This window comes from Adiantum capillus-veneris, chromosome 13 (assembly GCF_014529385.1).
Source record: "Adiantum capillus-veneris isolate H3 chromosome 13, ASM1452938v2, whole genome shotgun sequence".
NCBI classification, from domain to species: Eukaryota; Viridiplantae; Streptophyta; class Polypodiopsida; order Polypodiales; family Pteridaceae; genus Adiantum; species Adiantum capillus-veneris.
In genome coordinates, this window is record NC_140943.1 from 151,029,215 (window position 1) to 151,053,818 (window position 24,604).

Below are 24,604 nucleotides of genomic sequence, written 5' to 3' on the forward strand. Positions count from 1 at the left end.
TTTGATTAGTTATTTCACTTTGGTCATTTGTTTGTGGATGATATGCCAAAAGAGAAATTTTATATAATTCCTAGATTCTCAAAGAGACCCTTCTAGAAATTACTGGTCATTCTAGGATCTTTGTCCGACACTATGGATGTTGGCAAGCCATGATACTTGAAACTTTGAGATCTGAAGAGGGTCGCCGTTTGATGTACCTTAGTAGTCTTTTTGACAGGCATAGAGTGTATTTTCTTGTTAAGCCTGTCGCTTGAAACAATCCAAGTTGCTTCCCTCGGTCAAATTTCAGCTTTTGGTATACCACGCATTTTAAAACATACTCTTGTATGTTTATTTTTCATGGTAGACCAACATAAATACATTTCTACTCCTCAAAGAGGAGATTATGGTATTCCTCTTTACTCCACATAAGGAGAAGCATGGGATTCATGCATGAAATTCTTATTGTATGGGTGAGTAACACATAGCCTATTGCCATTTGGAAGATAACCATCCTCCAAGGTGAATGGTTCTTTTTTCTTCCCTAATGCAAGGGCTATAATTACGTACTTAAAGTCTTGGTCAGTAGCATACTCATATATCATAAAAGATAGATCATTATGACATTCTATAGACACCATATTTACCCTTGGTGTTACCATATACATGTAATAGTGATGTATGTGAACACACTAGGACTGCCGGGGCATTTTTTCCCTCTTTAGGAGGTTTTTTCCCCCGTGCATTGTATATACGCCCATCACTCTAGGGCTATCCATATTTATATTGCACACTAAGTAATACACTCTCAGTTGTGTGCCTTGAGCTTCCTTCATCTCCTCCAAGCTGTGTGTTTTCTTGCAACCCTAATTCCAACAATTGGCATTAGAGCAGGTTGCGTCCTCCCCGGCTTAGTCGTCAGCAACTCCAGCACATGGCTGCTTGCTTTCTCCAATTTCAGTGAGCTTTGGCGAGCGTTTGCAGGTTGACAAAATTTTTGGGATATCTCGTAGAGCTGAGTCTGCTCAGAGTTCTGATTTAGGCTCATTTCAGCCTCCGTTTCTACTACAGATGCAGGTCTACACATACAATTTTGTCATTTAGTGCAAATTTTTTGTCAATACCGTTTTTTGCATAACAAGTCCCATACAAGCTACTGTGGGTTGTGCTATATATAGCACATGCTGGTCTCACTCAATTTCTCCTCATTTTGGGTAGTTTTGACATCAAGTGCATGCATTTTTCATGGCTGACAACAACACAGATGTGTTCAAGATGTTTGCTGTTGAGGATAGATTGGATGGGGATAATTACCCTATGTGGGCTTACATGATGCAACATGTTCTTGTGTCAAAGGGCGTCTGGAATATTGTGCAGGGCATTGATGCATGTCCTGGTTCTGAGGATGTGGGTCTTGTTGCAAGTATTGATGCTATTAGAGTTGCTTTGCCTACAATAGAACAAGCTCGTTGGGATGTGAAGGATGCGCACGCTCATGTGCTGATTTCATTTTCTATGAAGCACACCATTACTCCTCACATTCGTTCAACGAAATCTGTAAAACAGGCTTGGGATATTCTAGTAGGTCTTTATGAAATCCGCAATGAGGCTAACATTGCTTTGCTGCGTAAAGAGCTGGAATCGAAGATTATGCATGAGGAAGATGATATGGACACTTTCCTTGCTGGTGTCAAGGATATCAATGGGCAACTTATTTCTATAGGTGAAGTCATCTCAGACAGTTCCCTTGTGCAGATTGTTCTTGATGCCTTACCAGATTCATACCAGACTTTTGCTAGTACTTGGAGACTGATGACCCAAAGAAATCCTGAAGTTGTCAAGTTTATGGCATTATGCACATTGGTATTGCAAGAGTCACTTTCCAGAAAAAACAGGACTAGGTAGCGTGCAGTTGAACAGGCTTTTATTGCTTCTCAAAGAAAGGGTGGTAACAGCAATGCAACCACTTCTTATGGTTCTGCTGTGAGTGGAAAAACTTTTTCTCTTGATGCTTCTGTAGGCAACAATTTGTCTGGAAATTCTGGTGATCAGGCCAAAAAGAAGATGCGTTGCCATTATTGTAAAGCTAATGATCACTTGATCAAGTAGTGTTCTAAGTTGAAGGCCAAAGAGGCTAAGAAGAAAGAGGGTGGTTCCACTGCAAATGTTGGTTCCACTACAAATGCAATCATTGTTGAGTCTTTTGTGGAAGGAGACTGTAATGTTGATGTTGATACAGAATGTTCTTTTAGTGCAGAGTGCACTTACATGATGCATGCATGTCAGTTGTTGCTGCAGATTCACATGTGTGGTATATCGACAGTGGTGCTACAAAGCACATTACCTCACATCGTGAATTGTTCACCTCTCTTGAGTCTGTCCCTCATGGGAATTCAATCAGTTGTGCCAACAATGCCACTTATCCTGTTCAAGGAGTTGGAAAGATTGTGCTTACCACTACAAATGGCAGTTCTTTTAAACTTGTTGATGCACTTTATGTACCTAGGATCCAGAAGAATCTTTTGTCTGTATCTGCACTTGCTAGACTTGGACTTGTAGTCAAATTTGTGGATGATAGATGTACAATTCATGATCTCCGTTTTGGTGATGAAATTGTTGTGTGAGGGCCATACCCAGACTCGACCCTACTCACCTCCCTTAGTCTTCCAAACTACTCTAGGGAAGGACGTAGATCTATCTGCAGGCATTCCTCCCACTTGGGACCGACACCCAGACAGGACTCCGGCCTATCTTGAATGCCAATCCAAGGGGGTAAATCCCATCAATTTGATGACTCTATCTGCTTATCATAATTTATATTTGTCCTTGGCATCTTTCATTCACCCACACCCAAAATCGTGGGCTATAGTCTTGATTCTTTTGATCTTTAACTTGAGGATCTGCTCTTGATTTCTTGTTCTCCCTTGGTTCATGGCGATACCCCCTTTTTCCTGACAATCAGGCACGACAGTTATCGCTTTCCCCTAAGAAGAGGGATCTTGTAATCCTACTTGGTCTCGCTCTTACCCGTTTATCCCGCATAGTCCTAGAATTTAACATAAAAATTTTATTCAACATCCGGCCATGTGGCCCTCTGGATCCGCCCACCCACCGAACCATTTCATGAAAATCCCTTCCCGAGGTAGTAATTAACTACTACAAATCAGGAAGACAGTCTACCAGACATCGTCAGACAACAAGCAACATACAATCTGTTGCATACCTTCGTTCAAGGAAATTCATCTGGTTGTTCCCACCAGATCTTTATTTAGAAACTTTTAATTCATTTCTTTACCTTTATCTTCTATAATTAGCTTGTAACTAGTTTCCTAACTAATCATGCAACACATTTAGTTTCAACCAATTCATCTTGCCTCACTCAGGACCAAGATAATCGGTTACAAGCCATCAAAATGGCAGCACCTTCACAATATTTCCCAGAATTAAGTGTTTGGGAAAGGCTCATCAAGTAATTTAATCATTCCTTCCTAAGCATTTATTTCGAGAGGTATAGCACCATCTGGTGATAGATGCAAAGGATAGCCCCTATATACTAGCCTTTCCAGTTCCTTTTTAAGCAACCAAATCATACAAATTTCCTTAATTAAATTCACATCATCCTCCCTGAGTATGACCTTCTCATCCAACTATTGGCATTAGGCCATACCCGGATTATGGCCGATTTCCAATAAGAAACCGCAGGTACTTCACCCGGCCGGTCAAAAATAAAACAAACCCATTCATCCCTGATCCCTCGGGCATGAATGACCTAGGTATAACAAACTTGTCCAAAATTCTAAATTCCAAGGCCCAAGATTCAAAATTAGGCTATGATACCACTTGTGAGGGCCATACCCAGACTCAACCCTACTCACCTCCCTCAATCTTCCGGACTGCTCCAGGGAATGACGTAGATCTATCTGTAGGTATCCCTCCCACTTGGGACCGACACCCAGACATAACTCTGGCCTATCTCGAATGCTAACCCAAGGGGGTAAATCCCATCAATTTCACGCCTCTATCCGCTTATCATAATTTAAATCCATCCTTGGCATCTTTCAATCACCCACACCCAAAATCGTGGTCCTTAGTCTTGATTCTCTTGATCTTTAACTTGAGGATCTGCTCTTGCTTTCTTGTTCTCCCTTGGTTCATGGCGATAACCCCTTTTTCCTGACAAGCAGGCACGACGTTATCGCTTTCCCCTAAGAAGAGGGATCTTGTAATCCTACCTGGTCTCGCTCTTACCCATTTTATCCCGCATAGTCCTAGCATTTAACATAAATTTTCTATTCAACATCCGGCCATCTGACCCTCCGAATCCGTCCACCCACCGAACCATTTCATGAAAATCCCTTCCCGAGGTAGTACTTAACTACTACAAATCATGAAGACAGACTATCAAACATCATCAGACAACAAGCAATATACAATCTGTTGCATACCCTCGTCCAAGGAAATTCATCTGGTTGTTCCCACCAGATCTTTATTTAGAAACTTTTAATTCATTTCTTTACCTTTATCTGCTATAATTAGCTTGTAACTAGTTTCCTAACTAATCATGCAACACATTTAGTTTCAACCAATTCATCTTGCCTCACTCAGGACCAAGATAATAGGTTACAAGCCATCAAAATGATAGCACCTTCACAATATTTCCCAGAATTAAGTGTTTGGGAAAGGCTCATCAAGTAATTTAATCATTCCTTCCTAAGCATTTTATTTCGAGAGGTATAGCACCATTTGGTGACAGATGCACAGGATAGCCCCTATATTCCTAGCCTTTCCAGTTCCTTTTTAATCAACCAAATTGATTAAATTTCCTTAATTAAATTCACATCATCCTCCGTGAGTATGACCTTCTCATCCAACTATTGGCATCAGGCCATACCCGGAGTATGGCCGTTTTTCAATAAGAAACCGCGGGTACTTCACCCGGCCGGTCAAAAATAAAACAAACCCATTCATCCCTTATCCCTCGGGCATGAATGCATTTATCCACCTTAATTCTTACTTTCATTAATTATCTACCAGCCAAGTTTATTTAAAAAATACAAGCGAGTTTTTGCCATAGTAATTTGATGGTTAATGTCTCTTCCAAAATGGTAACTCTTTAAGTTCAATCCCCATTTTGTACGATTCCCAGGTTTTGCAATCCTTTGCCATCCATGGGGCATCTCCATGAAAGCTTGTAGAGTTTTCGGTTCAAAACAACACGGAGATCAATTCCACGAAGTTATCCCCTATCTCCCCCATCCCGTATTTGCAAAGAAATTTGAAATTGACAACTTTAGAAATACTCTTCAATACCAAAAAATTAACTATTTCTATCGAGCTCACAAAACTACTCTTTTCTTATGGTGCCTAGCTTTCCTTTTAGAAAGCTAGAAGGTCGTCCTATGATATAAGAGTCTTCGAGCTTTCCATTAAAGCTCGCTTTGGAGATAAAATGGGAATCTAGAGCTTTCCATTAAAGCTTGAAAGAGAGGATTATAACCATACATTCTTCCTACCGTAAAAAGACATACAAACCCTAAGCTTGATTACCATAATGAGACTAAACCTTTCTCTCTTTAATGAGACAAAGTTTCCATGGAAGCTTAACCATAATCACACAAGGTCACCATGGAAGCTTAACCCTAATCACACACAAAGTCACCATGGAAGCTAAACCCTAAATTGCAAGCTTGTCTTTCAATGCTTTTTCTAAGTGAAACATTACCATCAAAGCTTAGCTTAAGGATGCAAACCTACCTTTGAAGTTTAACTTAATGATGCATAGATACTCTTAGCACTTAACCCTAATTGCAAGGTTACCATTAAACCTTAAACCAAAAATACAAGGTAGTCACTAAAGCTTACACCTAAGTGAAAAGTTACCATTAAAGCTTATCTTAAGGATGCATATCTACCTTTGAAGCTTATCTTAATGATGCATAGATACTCTTAGCACTTAACCCTATTTGCGAGGTTACCATTAAAGCTTAAACCTAAAATACAAGGTAGTCACTAAAGATTACACCTAAGGGAAAAGCTACCTTTAAAGATTAGCTTAAGAGTGCAAATGTACCTTTGAAGCTTAACTTAATGATTCATAGACACTCTTAGCACTTAACCCTAATTGCGAAGTTATCATTAAAGCTTAAACCTAAAATACAAGGTAGTCATTAAAGCTTACACCTAAGTGCAAAGCTACCTTTAAAGCTTATCTTAAGAGTGCAAATCTACCTTTGAAGCTTAACTTAATGATGCATAGACACTCTTAGCACTTAACCCTGATTACGAGGTTACCATTACAGCTCAAACCTAAAATACAAGGTAGTCACTAAAGCTTACACCTAAGGGCAAAGTTACCTTTAAAGCTTAGCTTAAGAGTGCAAATCTACCTTTGAAGCTTAACGTAATTGTTGCATAGACACTCTTAGCACTTAATCCTAATTGCGAGGTTACCATTAAAGCTCAAACCTAAAATACAAGGTAGTCACTAAAGCTTACACCTAAGTGCAAAGTTACCACGAAAGCTTAGCTTAAGGATGCAAATCTACCTTTGAAGCTTAACTTAACACTAGGTTGGTAACCTAACAGGACATAAAAGTGTCCTTTCAGGGTTTTGAAAAAAACCTTCAAAACCATAGTAGATCCACTCATTTTGTAAAATCCTTTCATGAGGTTATAGTTCAAGGCCTACTACACATGTAAAGAATAAGAAACTTGTAACATTTCTCATCTTTTGGTCACACCAAGCCTCCAAAGTTGATGGACCAGTACATTTTCATCAAAACAGTCATTTCTTACGTTTTGTTGCATAAAAATAAGATTAGGGATTTTTGTAGGACTTGAGATAAATTCCCTAGTTAACGTCAATGGATTGGTGAATAGAACATATGATTGCTTCTCACTCACTATTTTTTGTTTTGCCAAAAGAAATAGGTACAAAAAAGTTGAATTTTTACTATTCTGCAAACCTATCATCAAAGTTTCTATAGCCACACTCAATACAAATAATATATGCATGTTTTCTTAGTTCCCTATTGTCCTTTAGGTTCACAAGGAGCCATGGATCATGTCAAAAGAATAATACATCTCTTACCAAGGGGAATCTTGAGGACAAAGATGAAGTGCTAAATACAACAAACATGAAAAAACTGGGTTCAACACTATGAGTTGTAGAATCCCATAGAAACTATTCAATATCTAGCCAAATTTGATCCTTATGACTAGATATGGTTACTACCTACAAAATGCATGTAGTTGTCACAAGAAACTAACAATATTAAAAAAGCTATACTTGATATACTAGAATGTTTCGTTTTCTTCTATAATAGAAAAAATCAACCATCATTGTCTACTATGCAAAATAGGGTATTAGGTGCCCCAAAACTCAAGGAATAACAGCTTTATGTTACAATATGCGACATAGAAAATAAAAAATGCATTTGAATATCATGAAGCCACCAAAAAAATCATAGAAGAGCTAAAATTGGCTAAAAAACAGGATTTGACATTTTTGTAATTTGGTCATAACTTAAAACTTTAACATTTATTTCTCCCTAGAAGCATCAGGACATGTTGAGGACTACTAAAGATAGTTCTCTAGCATTATAGACCTCACAAACATGAATTCTAGAGTGGTATAGTTGCAAAAAGTTGAAAAAAGCCAAAAACAGGACCCGTTTTTTCACACAGTTTAGGTTGTGAAATGTTGTGCAAGGACAAGGTTAAAGATGGAATTGATATTCCAAAAAAATGTCAAGTTTTTTTCAGCTCATGAGACAACTTTCTAGACAGATAGCACCTCAAAATCCATTTTGAAAGTCTTGACATAATTCAAGGAAAATGGTCACTTAACAGGACATAAAAGTGTCCCAGGACATAAAAGTGTCCCATTACCAACCTAGTGTTAATGATGCATAACTACCATTAATACTTAACCCTAATTCCTTGGTTACCATTAAAGCTTAAACCTAAACTGATGCACATAAACCTTTCTAGTATTAAAACACATGGTTTATGTTAATTAATCCTACTAGAAGTGAAGATTAATCCTACTAGAAGTGAAGATTACCTCCTCTAATCAAGAGGGAAGTGGGGTTGAAATCTATCTTGAAGAGATGTGAGGATCAAGGAAGAAGGAAAGGGATTTAGGATGAAGAGGAAGGAGAGAGGAGCTTCTTCACAAACCCTCAAGGGTTTGGCCTTCAAGAGAGTGAGAGAGCAAGAGCAAGGTTTAATGGAAACCTTGATTTACTTAAGCATAATCTTGAGCATGGCAAGTATAATGGAAAACTTGATTTACTTAAGCATAATCTTGAGTATGGCAAGTATGCAAGTATCTTAGCAATATGTGTAGAATTATAAAGGAGAGGGGGTGCTTATATAGGAAATGGTGGGTAGAATACTCAATTCCTATTGGATCCCAATTCTCTTCTCAATTCCTATTGGACCCCAATTCTCTTCTCAATTCTTATTGGACCCCAATTTCTTCTCAATTCCTATTGGACCCCAATTCTCTTCTTAATTCTTATTGGACCCCAATTTCTTCTCAATTCTCATCTCTTGACTTTATCTTCCAATCAAGTTAGTCCGTTTATCTTTCAATTCTCGATCTAGATCAGTTCCCACGTAGCTTTTAACGAAGAAGTATAAAAATAATCTTAATCTTTTTGGAAAAATATAAGGATGACGTAATTTCTTATCCGAAATATCCTTGTCTTTTCATTCTAGAGTAAAGTCTCGTTGTCTGCATGACTTCTTTGTCGGTTTTGCTTTTTCTAAATTATTTTCTAGGCTGAAAAAGTTTTGAATGGCTCTAGGGTTTAGAGAGGGACCTTACAAACTCCCCAACAAAAAGAAAGAGTTGTCCTCAGCTCAGGACATACTTTAGAGAGTAGTCATACTCAATCTTCGGCCAACTTATGATTGAAGATGGTAAGTAACTTTAGGGTATTTAGATTAAAGGACAGTGAAGCTGGTATGGACCTTAAATAATACACTTCTCTTTTGTTTTTAGTGTTGACTCAAAAGTCTTAATCATAAAGAAGTTTTAATGACTCAGGGTTACTTTAATTATTGAATGTGATCTTACTCAACTAGTTATTTTTCCTTTGGTGTGACCGGATTGTGTTTCTCTTGTGAGGTCAGAAAATCATTTCTTCCCTTCGCTCTCTATCTAGCCTCAATACGCTTTGTAAAAATCTTACTATTCTTACCTAGACTTTAACTTTTTTCCTTTTTGAGCATTGACTCATTTCTCTATTGATATCATCCAATTGATACCTTGTTCTTGACAATTAAGGATTTCATACTGATCTTTCAATTAATCTTGCAATATCTTCTCCCTTGTGTACCCAATTTATTTCCTTCATCCTTATTTCTCTAATGTCTATAGCTTACTGCCTGATCTTTCACTTGGTAATAAGATATTTCACATATCATAACAATTAGACTTGTAAAACACCATAGACGATTTGAATCTCAAAAGAATTGACTAACTAGAGATGCTTGAATTTCATAAATATGACGATTGATTACATCTGCATAAAAATTACATCAAAAGTGTCATTGATATCTTGAAGAATAATTAAAAGTTGTTCCAAAGAACCAACCAAAATATGATCAAGGGTTTGGACAAAAAGGGATATATTGATTTGATTCCAAAAGATGAATTACATGGGCTCATCCTCCAAAACTTGAAAATTGGGTAATTAGCTGGTCCCAATCTTCCTAGAAAGCATCTTCAACCGGATAGCCCTTCCACTTGATTAGTACTTCTCGAATTGTCTTGTGCCGCAGTTGCTTCTCTTTAGTTTCCAGAACTTGTTCTAGTTCCATTTGAAATTCTTTCTGATTGACGAGAATGGTGTCATCATGATTCAAAACATGTAGAGAGTCAGCAACATATTTCTTAAGGACGTTGACATGAAAAACATTATGAATGCGCATGTGAGGCGGTAAGTCTAACTCATAGGCTTGTTCTCATATCTTTTTAAGGATTTCAAAAGGTCCACAATATCTGAATGCAAGCTTACAGAATTTTCCTAGCTTTAAGGAGTTGCGTTTGGGTTTGACTATGAGGAAAACTTGTTCGCCTTTGCTAAAGCTTCTAATGGAGCGGTGAAGATCAGCGTAGCTCTTCTGCTTATCACTATCTCTCTTTAGGTTGTCTCTAATGACTAGAAGTTGATGATCCATCTCTTCCAGGGTAGACTTAGTGGTAGGAACATGAAGAGCTGGGTCGGGGGACTTAACATTCCAGACCATACAAGGCTTTAAAGGATGACATTCCGAGGCTGCGATGGTGAGAAGAGTTATAAGCAAAGTCAACTAGGGGAAGATTCCCCATGGATGACAAAGGATTGCAAAACCTGGGAATCGTACAAAACCGGGATTGAACTTACAGAGTTGTCATTTTCGAAGAGACATTAACCATCAAATGCCTATGGCAAAAACTCGCTTTTATTTTCTAAATAAACTTGGATGGTAGATAATTAATGAAAGTAGGAATTAAGGTGGATAAATGAATTCATGCCCGAGGGATAAGGGATGAATGGGTTTGTTTTATTTTTGACCGGCCGGGTGAAGTACCCGCGGTTTCTTATTGAAAAACGGCCATACTCCGGGTATGGCCTGATGCCAATAGTTGGATGAGAAGGTCATACTCAAGGAGGATGATGTGAATTTAATTAAGGAAATTTAATTGATTTGGTTGCTTAAAAAGGAACTGGAAAGTCTAGGAATATAGGGGCTATCCTGTGCATCTATCACCAAATGGTGCTATACCTCTCGAAATAAAATGCTTAGAAAGGAATGATTAAATTACTTGATGAGCCTTTCCCAAACACTTAATTCTGGGAAATATTGTGAAGGTACTGCCATTTTGATGGCTTGTAACCGATTATCTTGGTCCTGAGTGAGACGAGATAAATTGGTTGAAATTAAATGTGTTGCATGATTAGTTAGGAAACTAGTTACAAGCTAATTATGGCAGATAAAGGTAAAGAAATGAATTAAAAGTTTCTAAATAAAGATTTGGTGGGAACAACCAGATAATTTCCCTGAACGAGGGTATGCAAAAGATTGTATGTTGCTTGTTATCTGACGATGTTTGATAGTTTGTCTTCCTGATTTGTAGTAGTTAAGTACTACCTCGGGAAGGGATTTTCATGAAATGATTCGGTGGGTGGGCGGATCCGGAGGGTCAGATGGCCGGATGTTGAATATAAAATTTATGTTAAACGCTAGGACTATGCGGGATAAAACGGGTAAGAGCGAGACCAGGTAGGATTACAAGATCCATCTTCTTAGGGGAAAGCGATAACTGCCATGCCTGCTTGTCAGGAAAAAGGAGTTATCGCCATGAACCAAGGGAGAACAAGAAAGCAAGAGCAGATACTCAAGTTAAAGATCAAGAGAATCAAGACTAAGGACCACGATTTCGGGTGTGGGTGATTAAAGGATTCCAAGGATGGATTTAAATTATGATAAGCGAATAGAGGCATGAAATTGATGGGATTTACCCCCTTGGGTTAGCATTCGAGATAGGCCGGAGTTATGTCTGGGTGTCGGTCCCAAGTGGGAGGGATACCTGCAAATAGATCTACGTCATTCCCTGGAGCAGTCTGGAAGACTGAGGGAGGTGAGTAGGGTTGAGTCTGAGTATGGCCCTCACAAGTGGTATCAGAACCTAATTTTGAATCTTGGACCTTGGAATTTAGAATTTTGGATTTAAGATTAATGCATGGGAGAACAAATAGCTCAGTCTAGCACCCAAATTTCAATTATATTACAAAATGAAGTCTTGATGTTCCAATAATTATTTAAAAAAAAATTAGATGGCTTGGGATCTGTCAGAAGAAATTCAGTGGATTATTTGTGAGAGGATGAAAACTGTTACGCTAGAGCAAAGAGTCGCTATGCTGGAACATTTTTGAGAACTCTTTTTCCCAAAAATAAGTGAAGATTCCACTCAGGAATGGAAGACTACCAAATCAAATAAAGTAACCAGAGTATTGATGTCTGGCCAATAGTACCTTCTAGATAACTTATGTCTGGCCATGATCAAAGAAAAGCTAGGACTAGGACCCAAGAGATACTGCATTCTCAAGAGTTTTACAAAAAACTTTGAGAGCAAACTTTTACTCATCCTCTCTTGTTTACCTCGCGAAAATATTTGTATCTACACAAAGCCACTAAAATTAAAAGGGTCTTTTTATGCATTTCCCCTGGAAAGAAATCGGGGAAGCAATTTGTAAGCAGCCCCATATTTCAAGGAAGGATCATAAGGTTCTATTTGACTACCTAGATTATGACAGGACAGAGTAGAACAGAATATCCACTTCTTGGATTTTTGTGAACCCAATATTTATTCTATGAATCAATGAGAGATTATCTTTTGAATCATACTGTCTACTGTCTTTGGTGTGTTCTTAAGTAAATAAATTTTTTTGAAAGTTTTCGTCTGATAGCGATTCCCTTGAATACCACAAGTCAATAGTCTAATATGGAAGGATTAGACTGACAAAGTTGTGAAGTTGATTAATTAAATATTATGAACGGACGCAAAGCATGAGTGTTAGAAGCTGGACACACCCTACTGAAAATGACGGCATGGCAGATTATCATTTTTTGTAATTATTCATTCATTGAGAAAACCCGACATTTCACCTCGTAAATATTGGGGCTTACAAAAGTTTCCAGATTGTATCCCAGTTTTGACATTTAGATTGAGTAGATGGTTAATTTGTAACTTTAGGGTTTGAGAATTGTAAGGTATTTATACCACTTTTTGACCTTAATGAAAAAACCCTTTTGTCATTTTAAAAAGTTTTGAAGTTTGTGAGTGAGCGTACAGTGTACGAGAGAGAGTGTGAGCTTCATCTTGACGCTACGTGTGCAACGGTGGTCGGAATCGAGTGCCGAGAAGTGCAGCGTGTTGCCCCCGATGAGAGCTACGCGCCGATACCTACATTGCGCGCGTACGGTCCACTTTTGTGAGCTCCATCTACGAGCTTCATCTGGTGATTCGATGAGCATAGTTGTCCGATTTTGCATTGCAGCATATCCACGCGTTCACATTGAGAAGAGCTACACATTAGGCACTTTAGATTTTGGAAACGAAGACCTGCAAATTTCGGCCAGACATCCTATGTGATTTTGCACCGGGTGTTTTGGGTTGGGATTTTGGTTCATGGACCTTAGAGAGAGAGACCTATTGGTGTTAGTAGGGTCTCCTTCAAGTTCTGTGGCGTTTCGAGATTGTTTGATGGGTGTTCGGCTCTAGAAAGCGTTGTAGGAAGTTTCCTCTTATGCACTCCTGAAGGCTGTGACTCAGACATTGGGTAGAGACCTCTGTAGGAATTAGTTAGGAGTCGATCGAGTGTAGGTTGACACCCTATGCTTGCTTCCACGCGCCTACGGATCGAGCTTCGTCTTTAGCTGATAAATCTTGTTAGGTGAGTTCTCACTGTGCTGATGTCCGTCGCGGCGTATCCGTCCAACATTGGGGCCGCTTCCAAGGACGAAAACCTTAGGTAGGTGACCGAGACTAGTCCTTGAGGATAGGATTCTTTGGCCTACCAAGAGTCTCATTTTACATTTAGATAGAATGAGAGGGTGGAGAACTCTCTAGGTCTTAGAGGGAGTCTAGGAAGTGTGTGTCTGGCCTAGATCCTTCGACTTAGGTAGGTTTAGGTAGACTGAGATAGTTTTAGGTATTAGAAGAGTAGGAGTTGGAGTGGTAGAAGCGGTGAGAGGAGAGCTTGAGAGTCCGGAGAGATGAGAAAGCAACCAAAACACCATTATCACCATTTCATATGATGAGTAGGAGTAGAGTAAGTAGGACATCATGATTCAGGATCTAGAGCACTTTATGCATGTATACTTTCTTGGTAGATTCATCACAAGGTTGTAAAAGACGCAAAAGTGTGTTTGAAAGCTGAAGTGAAGTCCAAAAGTTACTGTGAGTGTTTCTGATAGAGTTGCAGAGCATCAGGAGCATTTCTATCAGGAAAAATTTAATTTTAAGCCAGGAGACATCCTACGCGTAGGATGTCTATAGACTAATCTGGTGGGAATTTTGGAATTTTGAGTAGACCAGTGTGTTCAGAAGGTGGGGTTTACTCTATTTTCACGTGGAAAGTGGAAATTTGACCATATCTTGACAGGATAAGGCCAAATAGACTGAAATTGCCAGACATCCTACCCAAATTGTGCCAAAGCATTATTTTAAGACCAAAACCATAGGAAGGCTGCATGAGCATGATCTGCATGATATATTGAGTGACTGAGAGAGGTTTCATCTCATTTGGGTGAGAAAATTGGGTTCTAAGCAGACTTTAGCACTTTTGACTGAAAAAGGCTAGAACAACTAAAATTGGGGACTTTTGAAATCCAAACCAAAATATAAGCATACCATTGGGTTGCTGACATCAAGGGTAAGCTGTGGGTCAAGCCTGGGGTCAAACAGGCCAAAAAGACATCCTACACGTTTTGCCTCTATGGCTCTTGTTGTGTCATTTTGTGTCCCAGTTTTGACATTTAGATTGAGTAGATGGTTAATTTGGAACTTTAGGGTTTGAGAATTGTAAGGTATTTATACCACTTTTTGACCTTAATGAAAAAACCCTTTTGTCATTTTAAAAAGTTTTGAAGTCTGTGAGTGAGTGTATTGTGCACAAGAGAGAGTGTGAGATTCATCTTCACGCTACGTGTGCACCGGTGGTCAAAATTGAGTGCAGAGAAGTGCAATGTGTTTCCCTCAACGAGAGCTACGCGCCGATACCTACATTGCGTGCGTACGGTCCGGTTTTGTGAGCTCCATCTACGAGCTTCATCTGGTGATTCGGTGAGCATACGTTGTCCGATTTTGCATTGCAGCATATCCACACGTTCACATTGAGTAGAGCTACACATTAGGCACTTTAGATTTTGGAAACGAAGACCTGCAAATTTCGACCAGAAATCCTACGTGATTTTGCACCGGGTGTTTTGGGTTGGGATTTTGGTTCATAGACCTTAGGGAGAGTGACCTATTGGTGTTAGAAGGGTCTCCTTCAAGTTCTGTGGTGTTTCGAGATTGTTTGATGGGTGTTCGGCTCTAGAAAGCGTTGTAGGAAGTTTCCTCTTATGCACTCCTGAAGGCTGTGACTTAAGACATTGGGTAGAGACCTCTGTAGGAATTAATTAGGAGTCGGTCCAGTGTAGGTTGTCACCTTATGATTGCTTCCACGTGCCTACGGATCGAGCTTCGTCCTTAGCTGACAAATCTTGTTAGATGAGTTCTCGCTGTGCTGGCGTCCGTCACGGCGTATCCCTCCAACAATGAGATATAATGTTGCTCACAAATTTGAATCATGCCTCCTAGAAGAGTTGCTCCTAGAGGAAGAGAAACTCCCCCTCCTCCTGCAGATCAAGCTTTTCTGGTAGCAAAAAAGGAGGCTATTCCAAAAGAAGATTTTGGGAGAGACAAAGACCTAAAGTCACTGCTCAAGTCGGTCCAACCTGAAGCTTTTTCAGGAGAAAGTGTGAATGTTGAAAAAGGGCTAGAAGAATGGATCATCTCCATGTAGGAGTATTTTGATCTGGCTAAGTATAATTATCTTGCCCAGAGCATCATGGGTAGATCCAAGTTAATGGGATCAGCATAGGTATGGTGGAAGTTAAATTGCCAGTCAAGAGGCGTGGCAGAAGGTACCCAGAGTTGGGAAGAATTGCAACGCCGCCACCTGAAGAAGTGATATTGGCCCTTGAATTACTCAACCACAAAGATGAATGAGTTTTTAGCCTGTACTCGGAGAGGAAGAGCTATTGACATTTATTATGAAGACTTTGTCAGACTCTCCAAATATGCCTCTCTAATCAGCGAAGAGTAGAAACTCAGCCACTTCATCTTGGGTTTTTTAGGCAAGCTTGCAGATGAAGTAGAGGCTCTACACCCCGCAAATCTAGCAGATGCACTAATACGGGCTAAGCCCAAACTAAGCAGTCTCCTCAAAATCAATAATCAGCAAGGAGAGAAAAAGTGGGATCCACCCCATTATGTTGAACCATCCTACAAGCCACTAAAGTTCTAGAATATGATCCAATCTAGAATCAGCATGCCGTTCAACCTATTCGAGTAAACGCCCTTCCTATAACTCAGGGCGGAAGACAAATTCAATGTTTCGAATGCCAAGAATGGGGACACAAGAAGGCAGATTGTCCTCGGAGAAGTAGAAATCCCGGTCCTCATTATAAAACTAGGGACCTCAAAGGCGACCACCTGCTAACATAAATCAATCAAGGAACCCTAGGAACCCTGGCCAGCTATTCAGCGTCCCAACCCACCTCCCACAAGGGTTACAACCAGCCATGTGACTATCATGGATGAGTTGGAGGAGCAAGCACAGATCTATGCAGTCCTGGACCCAAGTGGTAAGAATAAGCAATTTTTTAGTCTAGAAGAACAAGGGGATTACCAGGATAAAACCTTAGTTTTTTTTAATGACTCAGGTAGTTCGCATTCATTCATCTCTTCTACCACTATCAAGCGTCTACATTTAGAACCTCAAGATACAGGTAAGAATCTAAGAGTCTCATTAGCTAGCGGAGCAACATTATCTTGCGAAGAGAAGATTGTAGAACTCCCTTTCCAATTAGAAGGTCATTCCACTAGCCAGAAGCTTAGAGTCCTTAAGATGGGGAAATTCCAGGAAATCTACGGGATGGACTGGTTAAGTCTGAATAAGGCTGATATCCATTGTAGCCAAGGAACGGTATCCTTCCTTTCAGCTAGTAAGGAACGAGTACAAATCGACAGGAGAAGAGGAAAAGCCCCACTAAGGGTAGTTAAGGCCAAGTAGTTAATGAAAGGGATACGAAAAGGATTGCCTCTCTACGTCCTAAAGTTAAACAAACCTAAGGAAGAGCCAGAAAAGCAAGAACCAGAATGGTTGAGTGAATACCAAGACATCTTTCCTGAGGAGCTAACAGAACTTCCCCCAACCAGTGGGCTAGTACATGATATTATCTTAGTTCCCGAAGACCAACCCATTGCCAAGTCACCCTACAAGATGTCTCTTTCAGAAGCTTTAGAGCTAAAGGATCAATTGACTCAACTCCTTGAACAAGGATTTATCAGGCCAAGTGTTTCTCCCTGGGGTGCTCCAGTCTTATTTCAGAAGAAGAAGGATGGAACCTTCAGACTCTGTATAGATTATAGAGGATTAAATCAATGTACCATAAAAAATAAGTACCCCCTACCGCGGATAGAGGAACTTTTTGATCGCCTCGGAGGAGCTCGATATTTTTCAAAGATGGATCTCAGATCAGGCTACTATCAAATGCAAATTCAAGAAGAAGACGCCCCGAAGACCTCCTTCAACACTAGGTTTGGGCATTATGAATTCACAGTGATGCCTTTGGTTTAACTAATGCCCCTGCTACCTTCAATCGACTCATGACGGATCTCTTTCAAAAAGGATTAGATGATTTGGTTCTTGTCTTCTTTGATGATATTTTGGTCTACTCCAAAACCAGAGAAGAGCACAAATAGCATCTATGTCAAGTCATGGAGATCTTGAGAGAAGCTAAGCTCTACATCAAGCATAGTAAATGCTCATTCTTTATGGAAAAATTAGCCTATCTTGGCTTCATTTTATCCAGGGATGACATATCCCTAGATCCACCTAAGGTGGAAGCAGTGGTCAAATGGCCTATTCCCAAAAATGTTACGAAAGTCAGAGGATTTCTTAGTCTTACAGGGTGGTGCAGAATTTTTATCCAAGAATATGCCCTTATCTCAGGACCTCTCACTAAACTTACCAAGCTAGATGAACCCTTTACCTGGACAGATAAGAGAGATGCTGCCTTCAATAAACTCAAAGACCTCTTGGCCAGCAGTCTGTCCTCAAACTCCCTGATTTTGAGAAAGCTTTTGAAGTGATTGTAGACACTTGTGGCCAAGGAGTCGGAGGAATTTTATGCCAAGAAGGTCACCTAGTCGCCTATGAATCCCGTCACCTTTGTGTCCATGAGCGGAATTATCCCACTCATTATCTGGAACTTCTAGCTGTGGTGCATGCTTTGAGGAAAAGGTGACACTACTTTTTAAGCCAGGTCTTTGAGCTCGTCACAGATCACAAGAGTCTCAAATGGATCTTCACACAGTCTGGCCTCAACATGAGGCAGCGAAGATGGGTTGAATTTCTTCAGGAATTCAATTTCAAAATCAAGTTTCGACCTGGCAAAGAAAATCAAGCTGCCAATGCCTTTAGCAGAAGAGTATCAACCCTGGCTATTTCACTCCTTAGCTCTTCTTTCCCCGAAGAAGTTCATCAAGAAATTCAGGTAGACCCCTATTTTAGACCTCTTCTGCAAGAGATTCAAACTCAGAATCCAAGGGAGCATTTAGCGGACTATAGCCTAGCAGATGGTCTTCTTTACTTCAAACATCGGATGTGCATTCCGACCAGTTTGCGCACCCAGATTTTGAAGGAAGCCCATGGATGATAACCCGTTGGCAGCTCTCATCCCGGGTACCATAAAATGTTTGCTACCCTCCAAAAGAATTTGTACTGGCCTAAGATGAAGAAGGATATCCTGGATTATGTTCGCAAATGCCTTACTTGCCAGTAGAGCAAAGCAGAATGCGTCAAGCTACCTGGTAAGCTTTAGCCCCTAGATATTCCTCGAATGAAGTGGGAATGTCTAAGTATGGACTTTGTCACTGGTCTTCCAAAGACAACAGGAAACTATGATTCTATTTTTTTCATAGTAGATAAGCTCACTAAGGTGGCTCATCTAATTCCAGTCAAGCAGACAACCACCGCCATTGACATAGCCCAAGTATTTGTCAAAGAGGTAGTAAGATTACATGGAATCCCTGCAAGAATCATCAGTGATCAGGATGCCAAATTTACTTCTAAGTTTTGGCAAGCCATGTTTCGATCTCTAGGTACCCAACTGAATCGCAGCTCAGGATATCATCCAAAGACGGATGGTCAAACTGAGCGAGTGAATCAAGTCATTGAATATATGCTTCAAGCATACTGCAACCAACAACCCCAGCAATGGATCCTTCCTAACCATTTTATTTCGAGAGGTATAGCACCATCTGGTGACAGATGCACAGGATAGCCCCTATATTCCTAGCCTTTCCAGCTCCTTTTTAAGCAACCAAATCGATTAAATTTCCTTAATTAAATTCACATCATCCTCCCTGAGCATGACCTCCTCATCCAACTATTGGCATCAGGCCATACTCAGAGTATGGCCGTTTTTCAATAAGAAACCGCGGGTACTTCACCTGGCCGGTCAAAAATAAAACAAACCCATTCATCCCTTATCCCTCGGGCATGAATGACCTAGGTATAACAAACTTACCAGTTATGCTGCCCTAGCTGAAAAGGACCAATCTCCGTCAAGTTCCCTAAGAGAATCCTCTCAATGGGCCGGCCTTTTAATCAAATTGACCACAAGAAGATCCATCTTGATTTCCGGTCATTTCTAGACAATCTTCAAAACTCCTAGTTAAATCTATGTTTTGCAATGGGCTATCCCTATCACCTCTCGAGATTCATTTTTAACTCCTAGTTGGTAATTTCCAGGTTCATTCATTTCTCTACCTTAATTCCTACTTTCATTAATTATCTACCAACCAAGTTTATTTAGAAAATACAAGCGAATTTTTGGCATAGGCATTTGATGGTTAATGTCCTTTCGGAAATGCCAACTTTTTAAGTTCAGTCCCTGTTTTGTACGATTCCCAGGTTTTGCAATCCTTTGCCATCCATGGGGCATCTCCATGGGAGCTTGTAGAGTTTTTGGTGCAGAACAACACGGAGATCAATTCTGCAAAGTTATCCCCTATCTCCCCCATTCCGTACTTGCAAACAAACTTGAAATTGACAACTTTAGAAATACTCTTCATTACCAAAAGTTGACCTACTTCTATCGAGCTCAGACAACTACTCTTTTCTTATGGTGCCTAGCTTCCTATTTAAGAAGCTAGAAGGTCGTCCTATAATTTATGAGTCTTCGAGCTTTCCATTAAAGCTTGCTTTGGAGATAAAATGGGAATCTAGAGCTTTACATTAAAGCCTGGAAGAGAGGATTATAACCATACATTCTTCCTACCGTAAAGAGACATGCAAACCTTAAGCTTGATTACCATAATGAGACTAAACCTTTCTCTCTTTAATAAGACAATGTTTCCATGGAAGCTTAACCCTAATCACACAAGGTCACTATGGAAGCTTAACCCTAATTACACACAAAGTCACCATGGAAGCTAAACCCTAAATTGCAAGCTTGTCTTTCAATGCTTTTTCTAAGTGCAAAGTTACCATCAAAGCTTAGCTTAAGGATGCAAATCTACCTTTGAAGTTTAACTTAATGATGCATAGATACTCTTAGCACTTAACCCTAATTGTGAGGTTACCATTAAAGCTTAAACTTAAAATACAAGGTACTCACTAAAGCTTACACCTAAGTGAAAAGTTACCATTAAAGCTTAACTTAAGGATGCAAATCTACCTTTGAAGCTTATCTTAATGATGCATAGATACTTTAAGCACTTAACCCTAATTGCGAGGTTACTATTAAAGCTTAAACCTAAAATACAAAGTAGTCACTAAAGCTTACACCTAAGGGCAAAGCTACCTTTAAAGATTAGCTTAAGGGTGCAAATCTACCTTTGAAGCTTAACTTAATGATGCATAGATACTCTTAGCACTTAACCCTAATTGCGAGGTTACTATTAAAACGTAAACCTAAAATACAAGGTAGTCACTAAAGCTTACACCTAAGTGCAAAGTTACCTTTAAAGCTTATCTTAAGAGTGCAAATCTATCTTTGAAGCTTAACTTAATGACGCATAGACACTCTTAGCACTTAACCCTAATTGCGAGGTTACCATTAAAGCTCAAACCTAAAATACAAGGTAGTCACTAAAGCTTACACTTAAGCGCAAGTTACCTTTAAAGCTTAGCTTAAGAGTGCAAATCTACCTTTGAAGCTTAACATAATGATGCATAGACACTCTTAGCACTTAACCCTAATTGCGAGGTTACTATTAAAGCTCAAACCTAAAATACAATGTAGTCACTAAAACTTACACCTAAGTACAAAGTTACCCTTTATGCTTAGATTAAGGATGCAAATCTACCTTTGAAGCTTAACTTAATGATGCATAACTACCATTAATACTTAACCCTAATTCCAAGGTTACCATTAAATTTTAAACCTAAAATGATGCACATAAACCTTCCTAGTATTAAAACACATGGTTTAAGTTGATTAATCATAATAGAAGTGAAGATTACCTTCTCTAATCAAAAGGAAAGTGGGGTTGAAGTCCTTCTTAAAGAGATGTGAGGCTCGAGGAAGAAGGAAAGGGATTTAGGATGAAGAGGAGGGAGAGAGGAGCTTCTTCACAAAACCCTCAAGGGTTTGGCCTTCAAGAGAGTGAGAGAGCAAGAGAAAGGGTTAATGGAAACCTTGATTTACTTAAGCATAATCTTGAGCATGGAAAGTATGCAAGTAGCTTAGCACTATGTGTAGAATTACAAAGGAGAGGGGGTGCTTGTATAGGAAATGGTGGGTAGAATACTCAATTCCTATTGGACCCTAATTCTCTTCTCAATTCCTATTGGACCCCAATTCTCTTCTCAATTCTTATTGGACGCCAATTTCTTCTCAATTCCTATTGGACTCCAATTCTCTTCTCAATTCTTATTGGACCCCAATTTATTCTCAATTTCTATTGGACCCAAATTCTCTTCTTAATTCTTATTGGACCCCAATTTCTTCTCAATTTCCATCTCTTAACTTTATCTTCCAATCAAGTTAGTCCCTTTTTCTGTCAGTTCTCAATCTAGATCTGTTCCAACGCGGCTTTTGACGAAGAAGTATAAAAATAATCTTAATCTTTTTGGAAAAATATAGGGATGACATAATTTCTTATCTGGAATATCCTCGTCTTTTCATTCTGGAGTAAAGTCTCATTGTCCGTATGACTTCTTTGTCGGTCTTGCTTTTTCTAAATTATTTTCTAGGCTGAAAAATTTCTAAATGGCTCTAGGGTTTAGGGAGGGGCCTTACATGTTGCATCTGACCTTTTGTGTCGTGGGTTGTATAAGATCACTTTGTATGATGACAAGTGTGGATAAAATTTTGTAAATATAGTTGCAGATTCAAGCCTGGTTGTTTTAGATGCAAAACTGTGGCATGCACGTTTTGGCCATCTGAATTTTTCCAGTTTGCTGCGTTTGTAGAAATCTGATATGGTTGCTTCTCTGCCACCTCTTGAAGCACCTGTCAAACATGTTTGTGAAGGCTGTATTTTGGGTAAAATACAACGTTCTGGTGGGCATTATTAGGTAATTTTGCAAAGAATCACATGTTAACATGGACTTTTTTCTCCCTCTTTAAACATTGCCCTTAGTTATTTAATACTTAGTGCCCTTCCACCCTTCCTAGATGGCGTACTTTGGGATGACTATGTGCATGGGTTGAACAAGTGTTTCTATGCATAGCCGTGATTGTCTCTACCATGATATGAAGATCAATGCAATTTAAACCAATATGCTGTGCAAGAGCTGGGTCTTGAGTAAATAACTCAAGGGTTTCCGATGTTGAGGTTTGCTGCTGATGTCTTCTGAAGAGAAAATCTTGTAGCCTTTGTGCTCTCTGTTTGATAGTACCATTAGGGTGTTTAAGCACACTGATTGCTTGAGCTGTTGGTAGCACGTTAGACGGTTAGCGAGCTTTTTCTCGCCATTGGTAGCTCGATCGGCTTGGTGCTGCATGGTGTGTTAGAGTCTGTTGAGACTTAACTCGCCACTGTTTGATTGGTTTACCGGAGTGTGGAGAAGATAAGTGCTCCTTTTTCTTCCAAACCCTTTTCATGATAGGTTCCTTGCTCATAGATGCTCGATTCTATGTTCAATCGTCTTATGTTTCTTCGATGAAGTTTTAGGCACCCAGATCTAAATTGGTTTATCCTTAAGTTGTGCTTTTGGAACCCAAATTTTTCTGACTCCTTGCATGCTACTTGTAGCATTGGTTTGTTGAGGAAATGGAGAAGATTTGCTTCGTGGATTTGTCTTCTGATTGCATCTTTTCCATTCCTCCTTGCTTGGTGCAATTGGAACAATGAGTTGCCCTCCTTTAGGTGACAACTTTAGCTGATTTGTATCCCAATTTGGTACTGATTTGTATGTACGCATCCAAGGAATGCCAAGAATCATCGTCTCGTTCATGTGTTCATCTGGCAAGCATATAAACTGATGCGAACATGAAAATCCATGTACTAGCACGTTCAAGTTGACTACTCCCAATGTTGGAGTTGGATTCTTGTTGCATCCTTTGATTGTCGCTATTCCTGCTGTCAATGCTTGACTTGTTGCCTTCCTGTATGTGGAATAACTTACTGCATTCACTCTAGCTCCTGTGTCTACCAAAGCATCGGTGCTATGATTGTTGAGCTGTACTTTGATGCGTAGATCCATTCCATCTGACCAGTCGTCATCTGTTGAAACTGTGTCTTTAAATAATTCCCATTGTTGATCATCTAGTTCCAACGTGTTGATGGGAATCGGTATTTGTTGATTCTTGAGAGCAGCTTTACGCTTGAGTACCCGAAGTCTAGCTTCCTTTTGGGCTTCATCAATAATCTGTTGTCGCTTCATCTTCCTTTGTTGGTTGCATGCATTCTCTCTAGCAATTCATTGGTTAGTGGCAAATTGTATTTCTTCAAACTACATCAACTAATCCAATTAGCCATTGGTTCACCATCTAAGGTGGACAATTTTATTGCTCCACTTGGAGATACATCTTCAATGATAAATGGTCCATTTCCATTTTTCTTAAACTTGGGAATGTGTTGCTTAAGGGAATAGATTAGAACTAAGTCCCCTTTTTTGAAGATTTTGGTGATTAAGTGGGAATCAAAAACTATTTTTGTTTCCACTTTTGTGAATAGATATGAGCTACAATAGTTAGCCTTTGCTCGTCTAGCTTTTCCAAATCTTCAAGTCTTTCAGATAATTCATGTCCAGTCCACTCAAGATTATGTGCTACCCTTAATGTCGGCAATAGAAATTCTATTGGGAGTATGGCATCAAGACCATAAACAAGGTTAAAGGGTGTAGCATTTAGAGCTGTTTTGAATGAAACTCGATAAGCCCATAGAGCAGCATGGAGATTCATTTCCCAGTCTGTCCTTCCTGAACTAACCGCTTTGGTCAGTAGCGAGCTAAGAATTTTATTCGTATGCTCAGCTTGTCCGTTTGCTTGTGGGTGATAGGGAGCTGATTTGTTATGGATGACCATAAACTCATTAAGCAAATACTCTATTACCTCATTGAGGAAATGAGTTTCCCGATCACTGACAATCTCTATTGGCAGTCCATATCTTGTGAATACATACTCATATAAGAATGCAACGGTGGTTCTGGCATCATTCTTTTGAGTCGCTTTAGCCTCGGCCCACTTGGTCAAATAGTCCGTAGCTACAATGATATATTCAGCTTGGGTTCTATAAACAGGTGGCTGTATCGGTCCAACAAAATCTATACCCCATTTTGCGAAGGCTCTAGCCCCCATCATTGGTCTTAAGGGCATGTTGTCTACTCGTGTTGGCATTTTT

At 39.5% G+C, this 24,604-nt stretch overlaps 1 pseudogene; it reads left to right on the forward strand.

Annotated features, from left to right (window-relative positions):
* The first annotated feature begins 1,224 nt into the window (after positions 1-1,224).
* LOC147445084 (uncharacterized) lies at positions 1,225-2,027 on the forward strand (annotated as a pseudogene).
* The last annotated feature ends 22,577 nt before the right edge of the window (positions 2,028-24,604 follow it).